Genomic DNA, 25,322 nt, shown 5'->3' with positions numbered 1-25,322 from the left:
CCACTGTTTCAATGTCCAGTAGACTGAATATAGGACAACTTGAGACAACTTAATGGAACTCTATACTCACAAGTCCCAATTCCAATTTGATTCCTATTTTAAATGTGTGCACACATAAATAAAACGTCGTGGTAATTACCATACAATTGGCCCTACCATCACATCCGGATAAATGGTGCTTGTATTAATCCAGAATCAGGCTCCCTCTGCTGGTGCTCTGCCCGGCATGCAGAATATCTGGAGTCCTCTCTATTACATCTCACTCAGATCACTCACAGTGTTTGGGCTCCCTCTGCTGGTGGTTGACCCATATTGCTGATACACTGGATGACTGCTCCGTAATACAAGCTGGTATATTTCAACAATTTCAGGGGTGATGATCACAGGCTCAGTCACTACGAAAACGCATTTCTCCACCTTATAATCACCTCAGCGGCTTCCTCAATTCGCACAGCCAGCCTCCCGCCACCCTCTGCACAGACCTCACCGCACTGGAGGAAGTAACCTACCCACCCTCCCAGGTACCATGGTGGTCAGTTATGTGTGCAGGGAGGGGCGTGGGACACAGGAAACAAACCAATCCCGGGTATCCCGGAAATCCCGGGATTGACCAATTTTTAATCCGGATACCCAGGATTGAAAGAATGGCCTGTGACTGGCCTCCTACAACAGAGCCTTTGTGATTAATTTCACATAACAGGAAACAAACCACACCAAGGGGCTGATTCAGTGGTGGGCGCTATAGCAGAGCAGCTGCGCTATATTGAATGCAGCATCTTTACAAAGTATGCTAGACGCATAGGTTCTCTAATCCACTATTGTGTCCGAATACACAGCATCGGATCAGCTGCTGGACCACTAGATATCTAGGTAACCGTCACGTCCCGCCAAATCACGCTGCTGGGGTCAGTGAAGCTGCTTCCTAGGATGTAGCCACTTTCTTCTGTACACCCAGAAAATGCTGCTGACATACCAGTTTTCTGGAACTCTCCCCGTTGCCACCATAAACACCAGCAGCATGTAATTCATACTGCGCATTTTTGGACACTGTGTGACAGTGCGACATCATATCCCCAGATCTGCACGTGCAGAGTGCGGCTCCTGCACTTGCGCAGATCCACACCCATTATCCAACTGGGAAAATACTCAAAGTGGCATCCTCTTAATCGGCCCCAACGACCTAAAAAATAATGTCTTCATTTTTAGAAATAAAATAAGCAACTTTTCAGTTGAATTGCTCATCATGGCATGTAATTTTTTCCAATGTAATCTCTGCTCACATTACGATTCTGAAAATGATCCACAACAAACTGATTGACTGTCTTTGCCATTTGTTAGCGGTGGAAAGAGAGACTCCCATTAGAAAGGGCAGTACAGGTTGTCAAATCTGTAAACCATGCAACGTCTCTGGCCCATCCCATGAAAAAACTTAAGCAGCACTGACCATAAGCACACATAAGACCTGATTCAGAGCCACACAACTACGTCAAGGTTCACAGTTGAGAAATATTTTGCAACTGCACAAGCACAAACATTTCTAAGACGTCCTACACAGAGTGTACACACAAAGATGCTGTTGTGAACAGGACAGACGGCATCAGAAATGTTGTGGAAATGTGATGGGCATTCCTGGGCAAGAGACTGGGAGGTGGCTAGAAATTCATGCTAAAATGGTCCATTCAGTGGGCGTATTATGTGGGAGCTGTGGTTGTGTCAAGGGGGGTAATTCCAAGTTGATCGCAGCAGGATTTTTGTTAGCAATTGGGCAAAACCATGTGCACTGCAGGGGAGGCAGATATAACATGTGCAGAGAGAGTTAGATTTGGGTGTGGTGAGTTCAATCTGCAATCTAAATTACAGTGTAAAAATAACGCAGCCAGTATTTACCCTGCACAGAAATAAAATAACCCACCCAAATCTAACTCTTTCTGCACATGTTATATCTGCCTCCCCTGCAGTGCACATGGTTTTGCCCAATTGCTATCAAAAATCCTGCTGCGATCAACTTGGAATTACCCCCAATGTTCACTGGTGCACAGCCGCAGACATAGATGGCCATAGTCAAATATAGAAACTTCACCTGTAATAGGGCAACAGATGGTGGTGTATAAGCAGAGGTTAAAGTGAGCCGAACAGGGCAGAACTGTGTTCCGTCAGCTCCATTTGGAGACAGAACCAGGTCCGCCTCCTCCAGCCCATCTAACCCAGGAGCCGGTGAGCAGGAAGATGCCAGGTGCTCGCTGAGATTGTGTTACCAGTGGGCACCCGGCTCCTTCCCTACAGCAGCAGCCGGAGCGGCTGTGTGAGAGATGTCTTCCATAATTTTGAGGAGCGGGCGGCAAGGAAGGACGGCAGCGGTCAGAGGCAGGAGTGGGGCTTGGTGATTATTGTATTTTGTTTTTCTCTAACGTCCTAGTGGATGCTGGGGACTCCGTCAGGACCATGGGGAATAGCGGCTCCGCAGGAGACAGGGCACAAAAGCAAGCTTTTAGGATCACATGGTGTGTACTGGCTCCTCCCCCTATGACCCTCCTCCAAGCCTCAGTTAGGTTTTTGTGCCCGGCCGAGAAGGGTGCAATCTAGGTGGCTCTCTTAAAGAGTTACTTAGAAAAAGTTTTTAGGTTCTTTATTTTCAGTGAGTCCTGCTGGCAACAGGCTCACTGCATCGAGGGACTTAGGGGAGAGATTTTCAACTCACCTGCGTGCAGGATGGATTGGATTCTTAGGCTACTGGACATAGCTCCAGAGGGAGTCGGAACACAGGGCTCGCCCTGGGGTTCGTCCCGGAGCCGCGCCGCCGACCCCCCTTGCAGACGCTGAAGATGAAGAGGTCCGGAACCAGGCGGCAGAAGACTCTCAGTCTTCATCAGGTAGCGCACAGCACTGCAGCTGTGCGCCATTGTTGTCAGCACACTTCACACAGCGGTCACGGAGGGTGCAGGGCGCTGGGGGGGGGCGCCCTGGGCAGCAATGTATAATACCTGTATGGCGAAAAATACATCACATATAGCCCTTGAGGCTATATGGATGTATTTAACCCCTGCCAGATATCTAAAACTCCGGAGAAGAAGCCCACCGAAAAGGGGGCGGGGCCTATTCTCCTCAGCACACAGCGCCATTTTCCCTCACAGAAAGGCTGGTGGGAAGGCTCCCATGCTCTCCCCTGCACTGCACTACAGAAACAGGGTTAAAACAGAGAGGGGGGGCACTGATTTGGCGATATGTATATATATTAAAATGCTATAAGGGAGGAACACTTATATAAAGGTTGTCCCTGGATAATTATAGCGTTTTGGTGTGTGCTGGCAAACTCTCCCTCTGTCTCCCCAAAGGGCTAGTGGGTCCTGTCCTCTATCAGAGCATTCCCTATGTGTGTGCTGTATGTCGGTACGTGTGTGTCGACATGTATGAGGAAAATATTGGTGAGGAGGCGGAGCAAATTGCCTGTAATGGTGATGTCACTCTCTAGGGAGTCGACACCGGAATGGATGGCTTATTTATGGAAATTACGTGACAATGTCAACACGCTGCAAGCCGGTTGACGACATGAGAGGGCCGGCGAACAAATTAGTATCTGTCCAGGCGTCTCAAACACCGTCAGGGGCTGTAAAATGCCCATTTACCTCAGTCGGTCGACACAGACCCAGACACGGACACTGATTTCAGTGTCGACGGTGAAGAAACAAACGTATTTTCTTTTAGGGCCACACGTTAAGGGCAATGAAGGAGGTGTTACATATTTCTGATACTCCAAGTACCACAAAAAAGGGTATTATGTGTGAGGTGAAAAAACTACCTGTAGTTTTTCCTGAATCAGATAAATTAAATGAAGTGTGTGATGATGCGTGGGTTTCCCCCGATAGAAAATTATTGGCGGTATACCCTTTCCCGCCAGAAGTTAAGGCGCGGTGGGAAACACCCCTCAGGGTGGATAAGGCGCTCACACGCTTATCAGAACAAGTGGCGGTACCATCTACGGATAGGGCCGTACTTAAGGAGCCAGCTGATAGGAGGCTGAAAAATATCCTAAAAAGTATACACACACATGCTGGTGTTATACTGCGACCAGCGATCGCCTCAGCCTGGATGTGCAGAGCTGAGGTGGCTTGGTCGGATTCCCTGACTAAAAATATTGATACCTTTGACAGGGACAGTATTTTATTGACTATAAAGCATTTAAAGGATGCATTTCTATATATGCGAGATGCGCAGAGGGATATTTGCACTCTGGCATCAAGAGTAAATGCGATGTCCATATCTGCAAGAAGATGTTTATGGACACGACAGTGGTCAGGTGATGCAGATTCCAAACGGCACAAAGATGTATTGCCGTATAAAGGGGAGGAGTTATTTGGGGTCGGTCCATGGGACCTGGTGGCCAGGGCAACTGCTGGAAAATCCACCGTTTTTTACCCTAAGTCACATCTCTGCAGAAAAAGACACCGTCTTTTCAGCCTCAGTCCTTTCGTCCCTATAAGAGTCATATCTGCCCAGGGATAGAGGAAAGGGAAGAAGACTGCAGCAGGCAGCCCATTCCCAGGAACAGAAGCCCTCCACCGCTTCTACCAAGTTCTCAGCATGACGCTGGGACCGTACAGGACCCCTGGATCCTACAAGTAGTATCCAAGGGGTACAGATTGGAATGTCGAGAGGTTTCCCCCCTCGCAGGTTCCTGTAGTCTGCTGTACCAATGTCTCCCTCCGACAGGGATGCAGTATTGAAAACAATTCACAAGATGTATTCCCAGCAGGTGATAATAAAATTACCCCTCCGACAACAAGGAAAGGGGTATTACTCCACACTATAGGGTGGTACTGAAGGCTAGGTGAGACCTATTCTAAATCTGAAAAATTTGAACACTTACAAGGGTTCAAATCCAGATGGAGTCACTCAGAGCAGTGATAGCAAAGAACAAGGGGACTATATGGTGTCCCGGGACATCAGGGATGCTTACCTCCATGTCCCAAAATTTGCCTTTTCTCACCAAGGGTACCTCAGGTTCGTGGTACAGAACTGTCACTATCAGTTTCAAGACGATGCCGTTGGATTGTCCAAGGCACCCCGGGTCCTTACCAAGGTAATGACCGAAAGGAGGATTCGTCTTCAAAGAAAATGGACGACCTCCTGATAAGAACAAGGTCCAGAGAACAGTTGGAGGTCGGAGTAGCACTATCTCAAGTAGTTCTACGACAGCACGGGTGGATTCTAAATATTCCAAAACCGCAGTTGTTCCGACGACACGTCTGCTGGTCCTAGGGATGATTCTGGACACAGTCCAGGAAAGGGTGTTTCTCCCAGAGGAGAAAGCCAGGGAGTTATCCGAGCTAATCGGGATCCTCCTAAAACCAGGAAAAGTGTCAGTGCATCATTGCACAAGAGTCCTGGTAAAAATGGTGGCTTATTACGAAGCGCTTCCATTCGGCAGATTTCACGCAAGAACTCTTCAGTGGGATCTGCTGGACAAATGGTCCGGATCGCATCTTCAGATGCATCAGCGGATAACCCTATATCCAAGGACAAGGGTGTCTCTCCTGTGGTGATTACAGAGTGCTCATCTTCTAGAGGGCCGCAGATTCGGCATTCAGGATTGGATGCTCGTGACCACGGAGGCCAGCCTGAGAGGCTGGGGAGCAGTCACACAAGGAGTGTGATCAAGTCTGGAGAATTCTCTCCACATAAATATACTGGAGCTAAGAGCAAATTTATAATGCTCTAAGCTTAGCAAGACCTCTGCTTCAAGGTCAGCCGGTATTGATCCAGTGGGATAACATCACGGCAGTCGCCCACGTAAACAGAAAGGGCGGCACAAGAAGCAGGAGGGCAGTGGCAAAACTGCAAGGATTTTTCGCTAGGCGGAAAATCATGTGATAGCACTGTCAGCAGTGTTCATTCCGGGAGTGGACGACTGGGAAGCAGACTTCCTCAGCAGGCACGACCTCCACCCGGGAGAGTGGGAACTTCATCGGGAAGTTTTCCGCATGATTGTGAACCGTTGGGAAAGACCAAAGGTGGACATGATGGCGTCCCGCCCGAACAAAAAATGGGACAGGTATTGCGCCAGGTCACGAGACCTTCAGGCGATAGCTGTGGACGTCCTGGTAACACCGTGGGTGTAACAGTCGGTGTATGTGTTCCCTCCTCTGCTTCTCATAACCAAGGTATTGAGAATTATAAGACATAGAGGAGTAAGAACTATACTCGTGGCTCCGGATTGGCCAAGAGGGACTTGGTAACCGGAACTTCAAGAGATGCTCACAGAGGACTAATGGCCTCGGGAGCTAAGAAGGGATTTGCTTTCAGCAAGTACCATGTCTGTTCCAAGAGGAACCGTGGCATCGGCCTTTAAGAAAGGACCTGCTCCAGCAGGGACCTTGTCTGTTCCAAGACTTACCGCGACTGCGTTTGACGGCAGGGCGGTTTGAACGCCGAATCCTAAGGGAAAAGGCATTCCGGAAGAGGTCATACCTACCCTGGTCAAAGCCAGGAAGGAAGTGACCGCACAACGTTATCACCACATGTGGTAAAAATATGTTGCGTGGGTGAGGCCAGGAAGGCCCCACGAAAAAATTTCAACTAGGTCGATTTCTGCACTTCCTGCAAACAGGAGTGTCTATGAGCCTCAAATTGGGGTCCATTAAGGTTCAAGTTTCGGCCCTATAGATTTTCTTCCAGAAAGAATTGGCTTCAGTTCCTGAAGTCCAGACGTTTGTCAAGGGAGTATTGCATATACAGCCCTTGTGTGCCTCCAGTGGCACCGTGGAATCTCAACGTAGTGTTGGGATTCCTCAAATCATATTGGTTTGAACCACTCAAATCTGTGGATTTGAAATATCTCACATGGAAAGTGACCATGCTGTTGGCCCTGGCCTCGGCCAGGCGATTGTCAAAATTGGCGGCTTTGTCTTACAAAAGCCCATATTTGATTTTCCATTCGGACAGGGCAGAACTGCGGACTCGTCCCCAGTTTCTTCCTAAGGTGGTGTCAGCGTTTCACCTGAAACAACCTATTGTGGTGCCTGCGGCTACTAGGGACTTGGAGGACTCCAAGTTGCTAGACGTTGTCAGGGCCCTGAAAATATATATATATATATAATTCCAGGACGGCTGGAGTCAGAAAGTCTGACTTGCTGTTTATATTGTAGGCACCCAAAAAGCTGGGTGCTCCTGCTTCTAAGCAGACTATTGCTCGTTGGATTTGTAGTACAATTCAGCTTGCACATTCTGTGGCAGGCCTGCCACAGCCAAAATCTGTAAATGCCCATTCCACAAGGAAGGTGGGCTCATCTTGGGCGGCTGCCCGAGGGGTCTCGGCTTTACAACTTTGCCGAGCAGCTACTTGGTCAGGGGCAAACACGTTTGCTAAATTCTACAAATTTGATACCCTGGCTGAGGAGGACCTGGAGTTCTCTCATTCGGTGCTGCAGAGTCATCCGCACTCTCCCGCCCGTTTGGGAGCTTTGGTATAATCCCCATGGTCCTGACGGAGTCCCCAGCATCCACTAGGACGTTAGAGAAAATAAGATTTTACTTACCGATAAATCTATTTCTCATAGTCCGTAGTGGATGCTGGGCGCCCATCCCAAGTGCGGATTGTCTGCATTACTTGTACATAGTTATTGTTACAAAAAAATCGGGTTATTATTGTTGTGAGCCATCTTTTTTAGAGGCTACTTCATTGTTATCATACTGTTAACTGGGTTCAAATCACAAGTTGTACGGTGTGATTGGTGTGGCTGGTATGAGTCTTACCCGGGATTCAAGATCCTTCCTTATTGTGTACGCTCGTCCGGGCACAGTACCTAACTGAGGCTTGGAGGAGGGTCATAGGGGAGGAGCCAGTACACACCATGTGATCCTAAAAGCTTGCTTTTGTGCCCTGTCTCCTGCGGAGCCGCTATTCCCCATGGTCCTGACGGAGTCCCCAGCATCCACTACGGACTATGAGAAATAGATTTATCGGTAAGTAAAATCTTATTTTTTTTTTGTGTGTAAGCGGCGCAAATCTACTAAGGGGGCATACCTACTTGGGGCTAACTACTGAGGGGGCATACCTACTAAGGGGGCATACCTACTGAGGGCGCATACCTACTGAGGGGGCATACCTACTGAGGGGGCATACCTACTCAGGAGGCATACCCACTGAGGAGGCATACTAACTACTGAGGGGACATACCTCCTGGGGGCATACCTTCTGTGGGGGCATGACTACTGGAGGCATACCTACTGAGGGGGCATAACTACAGGGGGCATTATTACTGAGGGGGCATATTTATTGAGGGCAATACTACTGGGGACACTACTAATGAGGGCATTGCATAGGGGGCACTTAATGAGGGGTGTCACTCCTGGGGACATAAAGGGCACTACTATTGGGAGCACTACTACTATGGGCTCTACATAAGGGGCATTAGCACTGTAGGCACTGCATAAGGGGCACTACTACTGTGGGCATTATGTGTATTAGGGGTGCTACTACTGTGGGCTTTGTGTATAAGGGGCACTAATGTGTGTCATAACATGAATAAGGGACACTACTATGTGGTGTAATGTGAATAAGATTGTGCTACTGTGTGGCGTAATTTGAATTGTGGATACTATTGGGTAACCATGCCCCTTTCGTTTTGCGTCCACGCCCCTTTTTATGGTGGTGCGCACCTGCAGCACTTGCAAACCCTTTATTGCACAGGCACTAGGGTGGGGGGTGTGATGAGTTCCACCACCGCTCTAGGACCACTTTAAGCACTGCACATAAGGATGCACCAATCAATATTACAGCATGCACAGATGCTAAAAGAGGGTATTCTCAGACCTTGCACATTCGACACAAAGGCTGTGTACACAAGGGAAGGAGTATGTAGCAGCATTTGCATAGAACTGCAGGTGGGTATACGCCAATGGATGCTGCTGCGTGCCACTCAAAATCAGGTTCAAGAGACTCTATAAAACATGAGGTCTAAACAAAATACAATAAAACATAAAAGTGAACAGACTGCACTTTTACACATAGCCACATCCATAGTACTTGTTTTATGGAAATGATTAACTGCTTCAGAACACTTTCTAGTTTCTACATACAAACATGCCAATCATAGTGGGAAACGCACAGTTGTTGAAAGGGAATAATCCAATGGTATTTCAGAAAGTAAATGAACGCTCCTTTACTAGTTTATAGCATACTGAGCTGTTCAAATATGCAATAAGGGTTTGGTCTTACTAGGTAAATTCTGACTTCAGTTTACAATATTCCCTTTACATTGTGCTCCTGATCTCTGTACATTAGTCAGAGAAATAAACAGTATTGCAATTCCAGAAACAAAATGATTATGTCGCCGCTGCGTGGGTAATCCCCCGCAATACTCATTCTGGTATCTCTCTCTTAGAATGACCATCACAAACATAAAATAAAAAAATAAAAAATTATTACTATAATGCATTTTAAATGGTAAATTTATACTTTTTCTTTACATTTCCCCAATAACTGTAATCTTCTTGTTATATTTTTACATGTAGTGGAAAGTGAAGTCTTCATATGGTCCTTCAGTTTCACATGACATGTTCGAGGTGATACAAAAAATAGGGACCAAATTGTGACTGACATAGGAGACGTGTAAGCAGCTCTATTTGAAGGACATCCCTCATCTTACCTAAAGGCTTAAATAAACAAGTAAACATAAAAAAATCACTGAAACAATGTAAGACACCCATGAGTGGGAATAGCTGTGGCAGCGCTGCTGGCATTCTGACGGTTGGGATCCCAGAGACAGTATTCTGACTGCCGGGATCCCGCCAGCATCCTGACTACATCCCGAAATAAAAATATATATACGATACGGCTTGACAGACTAAAAGTAATAATAATTTAAATAACTCCCAAGTGTAAACCAATGTACAGATAAAATCTTAAAGGGAAGACATTCAATTAAAACAGCACAATAGATGAATAAATGTCAACCACTGGTATAGCAAGCAATTTGTGTAGGTCCCCAATGGTCGAGAAGTACAGAATCTAATTGATCAACTAAACAATATAAAATCTCAGAAATACAATGAACTGAATAGGTGGTGTATAGTGGATATAAAATAACCATCTAACTGTGTCCTGTTAATATCAGATAACATTGTTACTACTGATAGTCCTGTACAAAACCATTTAGAAAGAAGATTCTTGCATAAAGGCCCTCATTCCGAGTTGTTCGCTAGCTAGCTGCTTTTAGCAGCATTGCACACGCTAAGCCGCCGCCCTCTGGGAGTGTATCTTAGCATAGCAGAATTGCGAACGAAAGATTAGCAGAATTGCGAATAGAAAATTCTTAGCAGTTTCTGAGTAGCTCCAGACTTACTCAGCCATTGCGATCAGTTCAGTCAGTTTCGTTCCTGGTTTGACGTCACAAACACACCCAGCGTTCGCCCAACCACTCCCCCGTTTCTTCAGACACTCCCGCATTTTTCCCAGAAACGCCAGCATTTTTTTGCACACTCCCAGAAAACGGCAAAGTTTCCGCCCAGAAACACCCACTTCCTGTCAATCACAGTACAATCACCAGAACGATGAAAAATCCTTGTAATGCCGTGAGTAAAATACCTAACTTTTGTGTAAAATAACTAAGCGCATGCGCTCTGCGAACCTTGCGCATGCGCAGTAAGCGACTAATCGCAATATAGCGAAAATCGGCAACTAGCGAACAACTCGGAATGACCCCCATTGTTCGTGCACTGCTGACGGTGTCACCTCCTGGTTAGATGAAATCTTTGCAACAAGTACTGGTCCAAATAGGTATGGTAAATCCAAAAGGTCCAATGGGTGGTCCAAATTATGTGTTTAGACCAATTCTGAGGAAACATTTAAAACACCCATTCCAACAACTTCACTTGGACCAACCAAGAAGCAGTACTGTTATTTTGTTCATGCTCACCTGGTACAGACTGGCCTGACAAGTCTCATCAATATGCACATCAAAATAACACAAATTATATAAAAAAAATATGGGAAATTATATATAAATTATTTGATTATATGTTGTGCACATATACCTTTCTTTTAATGGTAGAACAGTGGTGCCTCAGAGCTCTGTCTGTGGTAGCCAACTGATGGAACGGGTGCTCTGCCTGTGGGTGTTGGTTGCACATGGTTTTTCCTCCAATAAATGTTTATTAGTTTTAACATACAAAGACAAAGATGCCAGGCAGGCATTATAAGTTAATACAAAACAAAATGTTTGTCGTCATACAGAGAGCAGAGATATACAAAGCAAACCAATATAGTCTCAGCAGAGTAAATTATCTCAAGTAGCCCAGATGGAATGCCATTCAAACATCAATGTCAACCAATACAACAGTAAATGCAAACATACATAAAAAGAGTAGGAGAAAATCCAAGATAAAGGAGAGAAGAAAAAAAAGGAAAGGGGAAGTCAAAAGAGGGTAAGAAGAAGGTTGGGGGTATGTGGTGCCCCTGAATGTTATTCAAACAATTAAGAGGATAAACCTCCCAGTGCAAAAATCGTCCATGTGAGACCATCATGGCAGGGTGTATTTTAGAATTCAAACCTAAGACATATTCAATAAGTACGGTGGGGAGGATTTAAAGTCAAGCCATGGATACCATGTAGCTGAAAAAGACTGAAACCTCTCCAGCGTCACTCTTAATTCTTCCATTGACATATACATGTCAAGTCTATTAAACCACTCCTTCATAGTAGTAGGGGTAATAGATCACCACCGAAATGGGATGACCGCTTTAGCATCACTGTTAAAGAACTTTAAGAGGGACTTCTTATAAATTGTCATAAAGCCAGGGAAAACATTAAGAAGCCAAAACACAGGTTCAGAAGGAACCTCTGAACCCAATATCAACCTAGAGATGGAGATAACCTTATTCCAGAAAGGGCAAAGTGAACAGCAATCCCACCAAATATGTAATGGTGAACTAGAGATGTGCGGCGGGCACTTTTCGTGTTTTGTGTTTTGGTTCCATGCTCATGTTTTGGATCTGGATTGGTTTTGCCAAAACCACCCTTTTGAGTTTTGGTTTTGGATCTGGATGATTTTTGAAAAAAACATAAAAACAGATAAAATCACAGAATTTGAGGGTAATTTTGATCCTACGGTATTATTAACCTCAATAACATAAATTTCCACTCATTTCCAGTCTATTCTAAACACCTCACAATATTGGTTTTAGGCTAAAAGGTTGCACCGAGGTGGCTGTATGACTAAGCTAAGCGACACAAGTGGGCGGCACAAACACCTGGCCCATCTAGGAGTGGCACTGCAGTGGCAGACAGGATGGTGGATTTAAAAAATAAGCCCCAAACAGCACATGATGCAAAGAAAAAGAGGTGCAATGAGGTAGCTGGATGGCTAAGCTAAGCGACACAAGTGTGCGGCACAAACACCTGGCCAATATAGGAGTGGCACTGCAGTGGCAGACAGGATGGCACTTTAAAAAAACTAGTCCCCAAACAGCACATCATGCAAAGAAGTAAAAGAGGTGCAATGAGGTATCTGTATGACTAAGCTAAGCGACACAAGTGTGCAGCACAAGCACCTGGCCCATCTAGGGTTGGCACTGCAGTCCCACTGCATTAATGGCGGATAGCGGACGCACGTCTAACACCAACATAGCTGTCAAGGCCTCAGTTATCCGCTTTGCAACAGGATGACTGCTGTCATATTTCATCTTCCTCACAAAGGACTGTTGTACAGTCATTTGCTTAGTTGAAGTAGTACAAGTGGTCTTCTGACTTCCTCTCTGGGATGACGATCGACTCCCAGCAGCAACAACAGCATCGGCAGCAGTAGGAGTAAGTGCTTCTTGATCTTTCCCTATTTTATCCTTCAAATTTTTGTTCTCCATTATTTTTCTGGAGTTATATAACAAAATGCAGCAAAGGAGAGCGTACCTCTACACCACACAGGGCAAACCCTGTAAAAATTATTTGGATTAAATATTAATAACCCCTTTATATGGAGTAAATAATATACAGCACAGGAAAGCACCACTGAACTTATATGGCAGCATCACTGGACTGGATTTATACGGCAGTACCACTGGACATATACGGCAGTATCACTGGATTTATACGACAGTATCACTGGATTTATAAAGCAGTATCACTGGATTTATATGGCAGTACCACTGGACTGGATTTATACGGCAGTATCACTGGAATTATACGGCAGTACCACTGGACTTATACGCCAGTACCACTGGAATTATACGGCAGTATCACTGAAATTATATGGCAGTACCACTGGACATATAGGCAGTATCACTGGATTTATAAAGCAGTGCCACTGGATATATACAGCAGTATCACTAGACATATACAGCAGTATCACTGGACTGGATTTATACGCCAGTACCACTGGACATATACGGCAGTATCACTGGACATATATGGCAGTATCACTGGACTGGATTTATACGGCAGTACCACTGGATTTATACGGCAGTACCACTGGACATATACAGCAGTACCACTGGAATTATATGGCAGTATCACTGGATTTATACGGTAGTACCACTGGACATATACGGCAGTATCACTGGACTGGATTTATACGGCAGTATCACTGGACATATACGGCAGTACCACTGGACATATACGGCAGCAAAGGGACACCACCACTGGACTGATGCAGGACAACACAGCACCACTGCAATGGACTGGACTTATACAGCAGCACTGGACATATGGCAGCAGAGGACACCAACACTGTGACTGGACTGATGCAGCACAAGACACTACCACTGTACTGATGCAGGACAACACAGCACCACTGCACTGTACTTATACTGGAATCACCACCCCACTTTCCCTCCCGCACAGGCACTGATGATGGAGACACGTCCTCTCGCTACACTCTCCTATGCCGTCGACGCCCGCCTCCTTATATGGAATCCAAAACCCGCCAGCGGGATGCTGTTTTGCCTCGTCCTGGTTTCCAAGTCAGGCGGGAAAACCCGTGCTGGAATCGGATCCGGGCTCGGGTAGTGAAGTTCGGGGGGGTTTGGTTCTCAGAGAACTGAACCCGCTCATCTCTATGGGGAACCCATGTCACTGTTACAGCACTAGCAAGTATCCGGTACCACAGTGAATATTTTGTTCAATGTGAGTGGACATCTGTACCAAAAGGAGAACACTTTAAATTTGGAGAACACTTTATATTTGAGTCTCTATCACGGAATAGCTAATTGAACTAACAAAAGTAGCCTGGAAACTCCTTTTCCAATCTGCCTCTGTTAGGTCAATCTGCAGGTCCTGTTCCCATTTTCTCGTGTATTTGGGGAGATCCGAAAACTGATGTTCAATCAGATGCCTGGAGCATCTTGAAAGAAAGTGTGGCAGACGTGAAGAATCCAGGCACATGGGCCAGTATTTACTAAAAATCCGAGTTTGGACGATTTGTGTTTTTTTTTCTAAGTCCCAATCCGGGAATTCACTAAGCAGAAAACTTTGCAGTGTCTGATCTATTCGTAATGGTTTGATTGGCAAAGTTCTGAAATACGAATGAATAGACCATCGGTCAAACGCGGCTGTTATTTCATACAATACGGGCATTCACTATTCATTCGTATTTGGGTGTTAGTCTCTGAGTGCTCAAGTGCGGGTCTATTTTTTTTCGATTCGTTAAAAAAAGCTGCAAAAAAATAGACCTGCTTTTTCCAGTCGAGTTTGGATAACTATGCACGGATCAGTGAGATCTGTGCATGGTTATCTATGGGAAAGGGTTTGTTTAGTGTAAAAACTGAAAAGAAAATTGCGTGGGGTCCCCCCTCCTAAGCATAACCAGCCTCGGGCTCTTTGAGCCGGTCCTGGTTGAAAAAATATGGGGGGGAAAATGACAGGGGTTCCCCCATATTTAATCAACCAGCACCGGGCTCTGCGCCTGGTCCTGGTTCCAAAAATACGGGGGACAAAAAGCGTAGGGGTCCATGGATGGGGGGGACAGCCTCGGGCTTCACCCCTGGCCCTTGGGTGGCTGGAGGGGGGGGACCCCTTGATTTAAGGGGTTCCCACTCCTCCAGGGTACACCGGCCAGGGGTGACTAGTTGGTGATGTAATGCCAGGGCCGCAGGGACCTATATAAAAGTGTCCCCCGGCTGTGGCATTATCTCTCTGACTAGTGGAGCCCGGTGCTGGTTCAAAAAATACGGGGGACCCCTACGCTTTTTGTCCCCCGTATTTTTTGCATCAGGACCAGGCGCAGAGCCCGGTGCTGGTTGATCAAATATGGGGGAACCCCTGTCAATTTTTTCCCCATATTTTTTCAACCAGGACCGGCTCAAAGAGCCCGAGGCTGGTTATGCTTAGGAGGGGGGACACACTTTAAAAACCTTTTTAAGGTACACAATGAAGCCCTGCACGGATCTCACAGATCCTGCCGGGATTCCTTGTGTTTTGTCAGGCAGTGTTTTACTCATCACTCCCGTAAAACACTGCCTGATATTACGAATCACATCGACATCGGAAAATACGAATTGTGAAAAGTCGGCAGCTTAGTGAATGACCATATCAGGATTCAAAAAGTTGCAGTAAAATGCACCCAATACCATTCGAGTTCAAACACCCTTCAAAACGGCCAAAACACGAATCTTTGTAAATATACCCCATGGTCTCAAAAATGGTCAGGGGTCTAGTGGCAGCCATTCATAGTCTACACCCAGTTACAAAGTGCTTCAACTGCAAATACCTCCAAATCTCTGAAGATGGTAGGTGCCATTTAGACTGCACTGTAGGGAAAGGGAGAAATTCACCTCCATCCACCAGCTGGCCGACACGTGTCACACCATGTAGTTTCCATAGAGCAAAACGACCTCCAGATATTCCCAGGGGAAAGTCAGGATTGCCAAATAGCAGAGTTAATGGGGAAAAATTTTGAGGACACATACGGGAAAATTCACGATCTGTTCCAACAAGCTAATGTGGGCCCAATGGTGGGGTGAGAAATGACCGGGACCTTAGAAGTACAGGGGTATTGGCCTATTAGTGTCGGCAGGGTTTCATTTTCTATAATGACCCATTGTTTGATATCCATCTTCCTAGACCATTCCATAACCCCACTTAGAATATTGGCATCGTAATACAGTGAGAAATGAGGTAACTAGCCCTCCCATATGTCAGCGGCGGAAAAGGATGTTATGCTGGAAGCGTGGCCTTTTATTGCCCCACACAAATTCCCTAACTGCATTATGTAAATCTCGAAACCATGTTTTTCAGTAATCAGGTTAGGGATGGATCCCAGGTGTCACAAGACCCCTCCATGAAGACCCATATAATCCTATAAAACGCCTTTTCAGCATCAGTAGACAGCATCACTATTGGGTTGGGACCTATAGAGGCTAAGTGTATTAGATCAATTATTGTAGTTGTGTTGTCACGTGCCTCTCTCCTGGGCACAAAGCCCACCTGGTTAGAATGAATCATGTTAGGGTGTAGCAATTTCAACATATTGGCCATCAATTTGGCATATAGCTTAATATCTGTGCTGAGAAGGGAGATTGGGCAACAGCTGGCACATTGTGCCGGGTCTTTGCCTTCTTTTGGAATGACCGTCATGAATGCTTCCAATGCCGGGTGGTCTTCAGTATGCCGAATGTCGGGATCCCGGCGCTCAGTATACCGACACCGGAATCCCGACACCTGGCATACGACAGCTATTCTCCCTAGTGTGGCGCAGCGTGGCAAGCGCAGCGAGGCCGCAAGGGGCTCCTTTCCGCTCACCCCGCTGTCGGTATGCCGGTGGTCGGGCTCCCGGCGCCGGTATGCTGGTCGCCGGGAGCCCGAGCGCCGGCATACCGTACTACACCCCCAATGCCTGAGGTGAAAAACTACTCACTTGAGTAATGGCATTGAAAGCAGCCAACATTTTGGATAGGAGAGAGTCTTTGAAAACTTTGTAATAGGAAATAGTGAACCCATCGGGACCCGAACTCTTCCCAGATGGCGTCTCTTTAAGGGCCTGCTCTAACTCAGGAAGGGAGAAAGGAGAATCACATTTTTTTCTTTTTAAGTGACCTAATGCTGTAGTCTCAGCTAATAGCAGGAGTGCTAAAAATCATCTGAAATTAATTTCACACTATCATACTCCTTCAAGTTCTGGCCTAAGTATACCCAAGGCAAATGAATTATAACATTTCCTACACACAACAGTGTATGGTTTTATGCACATGGTATTTATCCAAGTCATATTGAGGTTTTAACTTGCTCTTGTCTATCCCTTATTGTGTTTCCAGTGTGTGTTTCAGTACCAATATAAACCAGTTTTAAAGAACAGTTTTCAATAGTGCAACATATTTTTAATTTGTTGTATGCGCCATCAAGCCTATCTGCGCCTCGAGGATTGGCAAGGCATTATCTCTGAGTAGCTCTACCTAACATGAGGGTGAATGTGTGTGTGTGTGTGTGTGTGTGTGTGTGTGTGTGTGTGTGTGTGTGTGTGTGTGTGTGTGTGTGTGTGTGTTGGGGGAGTTCCATCACACTCTAGGAATACTAGAAGCCCTGGCTTTCAACTTCTTAGCATGTACTGTCGTCCTTTATTATTGCCATCTCAATGCTGGATCAAAAATGAGCTAGAAGGATCCCAAGTGGGCAGCAATGCTAGAAGTCTATGCCAACTGCTGCTGCCCAGTATCTCCGGGGCAGGGCCGGCTCTACCATTAGGCAGCTTTAGGTAGCTGACTAGGGGCACCGTCCTCTGGAGGGCACCACTTAATTCATCTAACAAAAAACTGAATGACATGAAAGTGACCTCCTCCTTTTACACTGCGCTGGCCACTGCTGTGGGTCTAGTCAGGTACAGCCGCCACTATCAGGCTGCACCACATAATGTCTCAGCATTTCCTCTGTGCTGACACATGTAACATAAAGTCATGTGAAGGCACATAGGGGAGGATGTAACTGTGGATCCCGGGGGGCACCCCTATGTCCGCTTCTCATAGCCCTGATGCACCTCCTCCAGGCCCCTAGATCCCGGCTCTCCATCAGCAAGCAGCATCTGACTACATGTCACCTCACAGCAGCGTTGCTGTAATACTGCTGCTGCCTGTAAGAGGAACCAATTATCAGGGAAAACAAGGAAACAACTTTTAGGTAAGTAACCCATGGGGGTTCTGCAGGACCACAGACAGTGCAGATCTTACAGCCTGATGGGTGGTTTGCACTTGTAAACAGCATAATAGGGAAAACACAGGCACTAGGGCACAATGCAATACATGTGGAGGTAGGGGGATCAGTAATGAACTTACATATGGGGAATGGAACACAATAAGGAGCAAACAACTATATATATGTGTGTGTATGTATACTCATATAATTACATATCCCCACCAGACCACATATGCGGATGCATATCTCGGCACTTAGCGAAAATGTGAAATTGTCCTCAGTGTACTATACAATCCTTAACATGCCGGCTAGCGTGTATACATAGGAAGAAAAAATGGTCGCCACTCAAGGATTTGAAAGTAAAAGTATACTGCGAACAAAGTCACAAAATGTTGTGACTTCGATTACAATATACTTTTTCACCTTAAAAGTCCTTGAGTGTTGTCCCTTTCCTCTGTATATGTATAATGATGCAATTCACCCCAGCCCACCTAGTGGCAACCTGCATCTACCCTCCGAGAGGTGGTGGTGTTTTGTTTTTTTGCAGGTTAGGGGGCGCCAGGCTGAAGCTTTGCCTAGGGTGCAGAGAGACCTTGCACCGGTTCTGCTCCGGGGAACTGAGCACAACAGTGAGCAACAATTCAAAATACTGTAGGATTCTTCAGGGCAAGTTCACAAACAGACCGGAAATAATGAAATGCCTTTGCTGCACAAAACATGTCTGATCCCTATTTATAAAGATAGGGAACATAGTTTTCAGCACGTCTATCAGATTTGGAAACATTTCATAATCTACAGCCATGGCCAAAAGTTTTCAGAATGACACAAGTATTGGTTTTCACAGAAGCTTGCTGCATCAGTTTTTATGATGGCAATTTGCACATACTCCAGAATGTCATGAAGAGTGATAAGATGAATTGCAATTAATTGCAAGGTCCCTCCTTGCCATGACAATTCACTTAATCCTAAAAACAACATTTCCACTGCATTTCAGATCTGCCACAAAAGGACCAGCTGACCTCATGTCAGTGATTGTCTCTTTAACACAGATGAGAAGGAGGACAATGCTGGAGATCACTCTGTCATGCTGAATAACAGACTTTAAAAGGGTGTTGCTTGAAATCATTGTTCTTCCTCTGTTAACCATGGTTACCTGCAAGGAAACGTGCAGTCCTCATTACTTTTCACAAAATGAGCTTCACAAGCAAGGATATTGCTGCTAGTAAGATTGCAACTAAATCAACCATTTATTGGATCATCAAGAACTTCAAGGACGGAAGTTCAATAGTTGTGAATAAGGCTTCAGGGCGCCCAAGAACGTCCAGCAAGCAACAGGAACGTCTCCTAAAATTGATTCAGATGCGGGATCAGGGCACTACCAGTGCAGACCTTGCTCAGGAATGGCAGCAGGCAGGTTTGAGTGCATCTGCACGCACAGTGAGGCGAAGACTTTTGGAGGATGGCCTGGTGTCAAGAAGTGCAGCAAAGAAGCCACTTCTCTCCAATAAAAACATCAGGGACTGACTGATATTCTGCAAAAGGTACAGGGATTGGACTGCTGAGGACTGGGTTTAAGTCATTTTCTCTTATGGATCCCCTTTCAAATTGTTTGGGGCATCTAGAAAACACGCTTGTCCGGAAAAGGAAAGGTGAGTGCTAGCATCAGTCCTGTGTCATGCCAACAGTAAAGCATCCTGAGACCATTCATGTGTGGGCTTGCTTCTCAGCCAAGGGAGTGGGCTCACTCACAATTTTGACTAAGAACTCAGCTATGAATAAAGAATGGAAACAAAACATCCTCCCAACCATCCAAGAACAATTTAGTGATGAGCAATGCCTTTTCCAGCATGATGGAGCACCTTCCCATAAGGCAAAAGTGATAACTAACTAAGTGGTTTGGGGAACAAAACATCAACATTTTGGGTCCATGGCCAGGAAACTCCCCAGACCTTTATCATATTGAGAACTTGTGGTCAATCCTCAAGATGGGTGGATAAACAAAAACCCACACATTCTCACAAAGTCCAAGCATTGATTAGGCAAGAATGGGTGGCCATCAGTCAGTATGTGGCCGGAAAGTTGATTGACAACATGCCAGGGCGTATTGCAGAGGTCTTGAAAAAGAAAGGTCAACACTGCAAATATTGACTCTTTGCATAAACTTGATGTAATTGTCAATAAAAGCCTTTTGTCAGAATCTGTGCGACTGCTGGACCCGGACTAGGGTTGGTTTCAGGGATTACTCTGAAGCTGTGGAACGGATTGAGGTTTTTTAATATAGTTTCTCCGCATACAAAATATGGCAGTAATATGGCTAATGGAATATTAACCACTTGCCTGGCATGGTCGCATCAGAAGCGACCATGCCTGCAAGTGCTTTATCTGACCTGTTCGCACAGGATATGGCCAGTCAGATAAATTGTGTTAGCAGCGGCAGGGAAACTTCCCTCCACTGCTGCTGTCAGAGGGACCGGAAGGTCCCTCTGCCTTCCAGCACACAGTGTTGCTGTGCTGTTAATCATTGCTGATTGGTCAGCACGGCAGGATCCCCCACCCCCAGAGGCTGCAAACAATAGCAGCCGCTGATAAGTGTAAATCATCGCACCCAAGCCACCCCCAGACCCCCCTATGTACCTAGCAGCTGTCCGGGATCTTAAAACTAAAGTCGCAATGTTACCGACGATCGCTATGTTCTCGATAGATGTTTCAATGTTTGAATGAAATATTATTATTTTTTAAACTAATTTTTTTTCTTTAACTAAAATCATTTGGATAGGATTAAATTCATGTTCTTCACCTAATTCACTCATAAAAAGCTCCGACAATTTCTGAGCGTTTTTTTTGGGGGGGAAAAAATCATCAGTTAAGTGGTTAAAGAAACAATAATAACAATAGCAAGGAAGTCAGCTGGATGCTTGTCCACCGATGGAACTGAGAGATGGATATTCGATTACAGATGCTGAGATCTACTTGCTGTTGGGGTTAAGATGGTGATCTGAAGAGAAGATGTATAATTGTAGAAGCTGTGGTTTCAGAGCTGGTATACAGCAACCTGGGATGACTGTGAATGCATGAACACTGAAGTTCAGCCGGCAATGGAGCACAGATGAGTTAGCGTTCTTGAAGAACAAATAGAAGTAGAAGAAGAGGAGCCAGGACTCGACTAATCCTGGAGCTCTGGGATGCTGAAGACTTGGAGAGCTTGCGGAAGCTGTAAACCCGAGGTATGGCTTATCCTGAGGCACTGGCGTGCTGAAGACTTGTAGAGTTTGTAGAAGTTGTAAAGTTGGGGCATGGCTTATCCTGAAGCACTGGCGTGCAGAGACTTGAAAAATTGCCAGAAGTTGTAAAGACGGAGCACAGCTAATCCTGAAGCACTGGCGTGCAGAAGACTTGAAGAAAATTGCCGAAACTGGGAAGCCGGGACACGGCTAATCCTGAAACACTGGGGTGCAGAAGACTTGATGAAGCTTGCAGAAACTGGGAAGCTGGGACATGGCTAATCCTGAAGCACTGACGTGCAGAAGACTGAGAAGCTTGCGGAGAGTATGAAGCCAGGACACGGCTATCCGAAAGCACTGGACTGCAAGCAGGGCAGAAAAGCTGGTGACCAGGACTCAGCCACAGCCAGAGTCAGCGAGAGTAGATGGAGTTACTCTGATGTCTTTAAAATGCTGAAACAGGAGTCTCTGTGGGAGCCCTACACAGGCTGAGGACAACAAAGCACTGACAAAGATTCAACTCAGGTTCACTAGCTTTTTACCTGAGCCAGGCAGAGGATTGGCTGGTTCACTCACGTAACTGCAATCAGGCTCCTGTTTGGTCCGCAGTCTGATCCGCTGACCGGACCACTATGGCTGCTCCTTGGAGTGGCATCTGTGGAAAGACTAGCACCGGTGACGATGGCGGTCGCTGCGGAGGATCACGGTCACCGCGGCCAGCAATGAGGATGCGTATGAGGGCATGAGTCCAGCTCTGAGATGCCCGGATGCCGCAGGACAAACGGACCAAAGCAAAGCCTGGGAGATTGGTAAGACTGCATTTTGTGACACCTTTGACTTGTCATTTTACTTCAGTATAACATAGCAACATCTGACAAAAAGGTCTAAAAACACTGAAGCAGCAAACTTTGTGAAAACCAATACTTGTGTCATTCTCAAAACTTTTGACCATGCCTGTACATGTAGAAGTAAAACTGGCCTGTAGTATAATATAATGAGTCCCTGTATTATTATAAGTAATATAAGTTCTAAGCTGTCCTTCATTATGGCATTAAAAATGTTTGTAAGGTTTCACAATTATTATCAGATAACTGTTGAATGAAGGCTCCACATCGGCCATCTGAGCCTGGTGCTTTGAAGGTTTAAGCAATTTTAAAGATTTGCATATTTCTCCAATTATTATAGCTTTACGAGCTTCTGCTTACTGACTCATTATTCAAGGAAGTTGCGTATTATCTCAGAAGTTATCTTTTGTAATATTAATAGGGGCCTGTTTATTATTATTGTTACCTTTAAAAGTAATTTCTCATTATGAAACAGCTCTACCCGCTTAATCCTCAATACTGTAATACAACTCGGCTTCCTCTAGCCCTTTCCAACTTATAGCCTCTGTTAAAAAAAATATTTTAGATTTGTTGAACAGCTGTTCACTGCCTGCAGTATTGTTTTCAAACAGAGGGGGAGCTCTATCAAACCATCGAGAGAAATAAAGTGAAGTAGTTGCCCATAGAAACCAGCTTCTGTCATTTTATACTGTACTAGATAAATGATCAATAGAACATGATTGGTTACTATGGGCAACTTCTCCACTTCATCTCTCTCAAAGGCTTGATTTATCTTCCCTAGAGTTTTTTTTTTTTTTTATATATATAGTAAGTTCCATATTGGTTGATGGGCTCTAGTATGTAAAAACAAATAAACTACCCTGATCACACTATTGGCGTACAAGATCACATAGCTTTTATTAATTGGAAGTAAATCGGGAAAGGGGTGGTCAGGAAAGCATTGTCATCTGTAGCCAAGGGCGTAGCTACCATAGGTGCAGGCAGTGCAGCTGCTGTGGGGACCAGAGCTGAGAGAGGCCACCTTCCCTGTCACAGTTACATGTGTCATATACATTTTTCTAGTGATGAGCGGGTTCGGTTTTACTCGGTTTTACTCGCTTTTACTCGGTTCTCAAAACGGCATCTTATTGGCTCACGGATGTCACGTGTTTTGGTTAGCCAATAAGATGCCGTTTTGAGAACCGAGTAAAACCGAGTAAAACCGAGTAAAACCGAACCTCGCTCATCACTACATTTTTCACCATTGGGTGGTACGTAATGGTCCTTTCAAACTTTTTCCTTGGGGCCTGCAATATAGGTATGCCCCTGGACCTGCTCATTGTAGTGTGGTATAAAATGAACTGGAGGGCATTTTAATGTTATATAATATGAACTGGGGCACTGTAATGAGGCACAATATGAACGGGAAGCACTATATATCATAATGTGAATTGGGGGTACTGTGCGGGATAATGTGTACTAGCAGCTCTGAAATGTGACATAGGGTGAACTTAAGTATTACTGCAATTCATAAAAGAAACTAGGGCACTACTAATGGGCGTAACAGTAAATAAGGCTCTACTATTGTTCAGAAAATGAACTAGGGCACTATAATAGGGCAGAAAATTAACAACTGCTGCAGAGAAGTGTCTCTCTAGAAGCATTGGGACGGGGGCCCCTTCAAAATGTTGCTATGGGGCCCACAAAGTTCTGGCTATGCCCCTGTCTGTAGCCACACATTCTTATATAGTGCAGCACATTCCATGGCGTTTTACAATTGGAAACAACAGTGATAGAACAAACCGGGTAATAAAAGACAGACAGAGGTAGAAAGGCCCTTATTGCAATCTTACTATCTATAGGGAGAATAGACATTGATACACAAGGCCAGGTGCTATCTATTGCAAAGGTTCTTGGTGGGTTATATGATACTAGGTGATTCATCGCGCCCTACGGGCGCTCTTCACACCGTCGTGAGGGGCTATGCCCCCTTAACCCTTGCATGCTCTTGGGGCGTGCAATAGTTGTATTATATGGAGTATTACCTCCAATCATAATTGTGTGAGTAGTTAAATATTGCAAGAACAAAGGGTGTGCGATGGTTAAGGGGTTGTAGCCCCTTGCAACAGCGTGAACAGCGCATGCAGGGCCTGATGAATCACCTAGTAGGTGCTGTGGTTGGGGGAGTGGTGGGTGCGGGGGAGACGCGGATGGGGGAGGGAGGCCGGGAGAGCTGTCGTTCGGGGAGAGGTGGTTGCGGGGGTGGAGCAGGTGGGGGAGGGGCTGGTGCGGTGGTGGGGGAAGGGCGGGTACGGGTCTGGAGCCACCGCGGGTGGGGGAGGGGTGGGTGCAGGGGTGCTGCGGGTGGGGGTCCGGAGCCACCGTGGGTGCCACGGATAGGGCCCGGAGGTACTGCGAGTAGGGGAAGGGCGGGTAATGCTTCTCCTCCTGGAAGCAGCTAGGCTGCTGTCCTCCCTTTGGCAGTGGCTCTCCCGGAGACTCGCACAGCAGCCAATCACTATTGTAGCGCCGGTGTCCCAATGCACCGCATTACAGGTAAGAAGATGCACTCAATAAACTACAGCTCCCAGCAGCCCTTAGCGCCTGAATGCTTCGGTGCTAAGGGTTGCTGGGAGCTGTAGTTTATTTAGTGCGTATACTTCCCTGTAATGCGGCGCGTTGGGACGCCAGCGCTAACAATAGTGACTGGCTGGCAGAACTGACTGACTCGCTGAATCAATGTAAAAGGTGAGAGTGCTGTGCAGTGTCAGTGTCAGCGTCCAGACATTACCCTCCGTGATATCTCCCACTCTATCCATTACATTAGCCATCTCGGGGCTTCCAGGCCGGCCGGCCAGGTGCTGTGTTGCGGAGTCAGGGCCTCTGGGGATCTGTGCGCGGCTGTGGCGGGAAGGCACTTCTGTGACATCACCCGCAGAGGAGGCTCCGGGGCTCAGAGAGTATGCTTTTTTACTTGAAGAGTAACTCCCAGCCAGCACAGCTCCTGCGGCTGGCCGGGAGTTACTCGTCGCTGCCTGGATGCAGTGGCTGTGTGACGTCACACAGCCACTGCGGCCCGCCCATCTCACACAGCCGGACCGCGGCCACAAAACCGCGGGCAAACGCTGCCTTGCTGCCCCCTTCTGCCCAGCAACCGCCTCTGCCTA

General features: G+C 46.2%; 1 protein-coding gene across 1 annotated transcript in view; it reads left to right on the top strand.

Annotated features, from left to right (window-relative positions):
- The first annotated feature begins 375 nt into the window (after positions 1-375).
- The window catches only part of LOC134968988 (synaptotagmin-1-like), a 136,480-nt gene continuing 111,533 nt past the window's right edge, over positions 376-25,322 (top strand). The window contains exon 1 of the mRNA XM_063944680.1: positions 376-521. The gene's annotated coding sequence lies outside the window, so the exon portion shown is untranslated. The remainder of the gene's footprint in view (positions 522-25,322) is intronic.

The sequence above is a fragment of the Pseudophryne corroboree genome, chromosome 11 (genome assembly GCF_028390025.1).
Source record: "Pseudophryne corroboree isolate aPseCor3 chromosome 11, aPseCor3.hap2, whole genome shotgun sequence".
NCBI classification, from domain to species: Eukaryota; Metazoa; Chordata; class Amphibia; order Anura; family Myobatrachidae; genus Pseudophryne; species Pseudophryne corroboree.
Note: the sequence above shows the minus strand (reverse complement) of the source record. Positions and strands in the feature narration are given on the sequence as shown.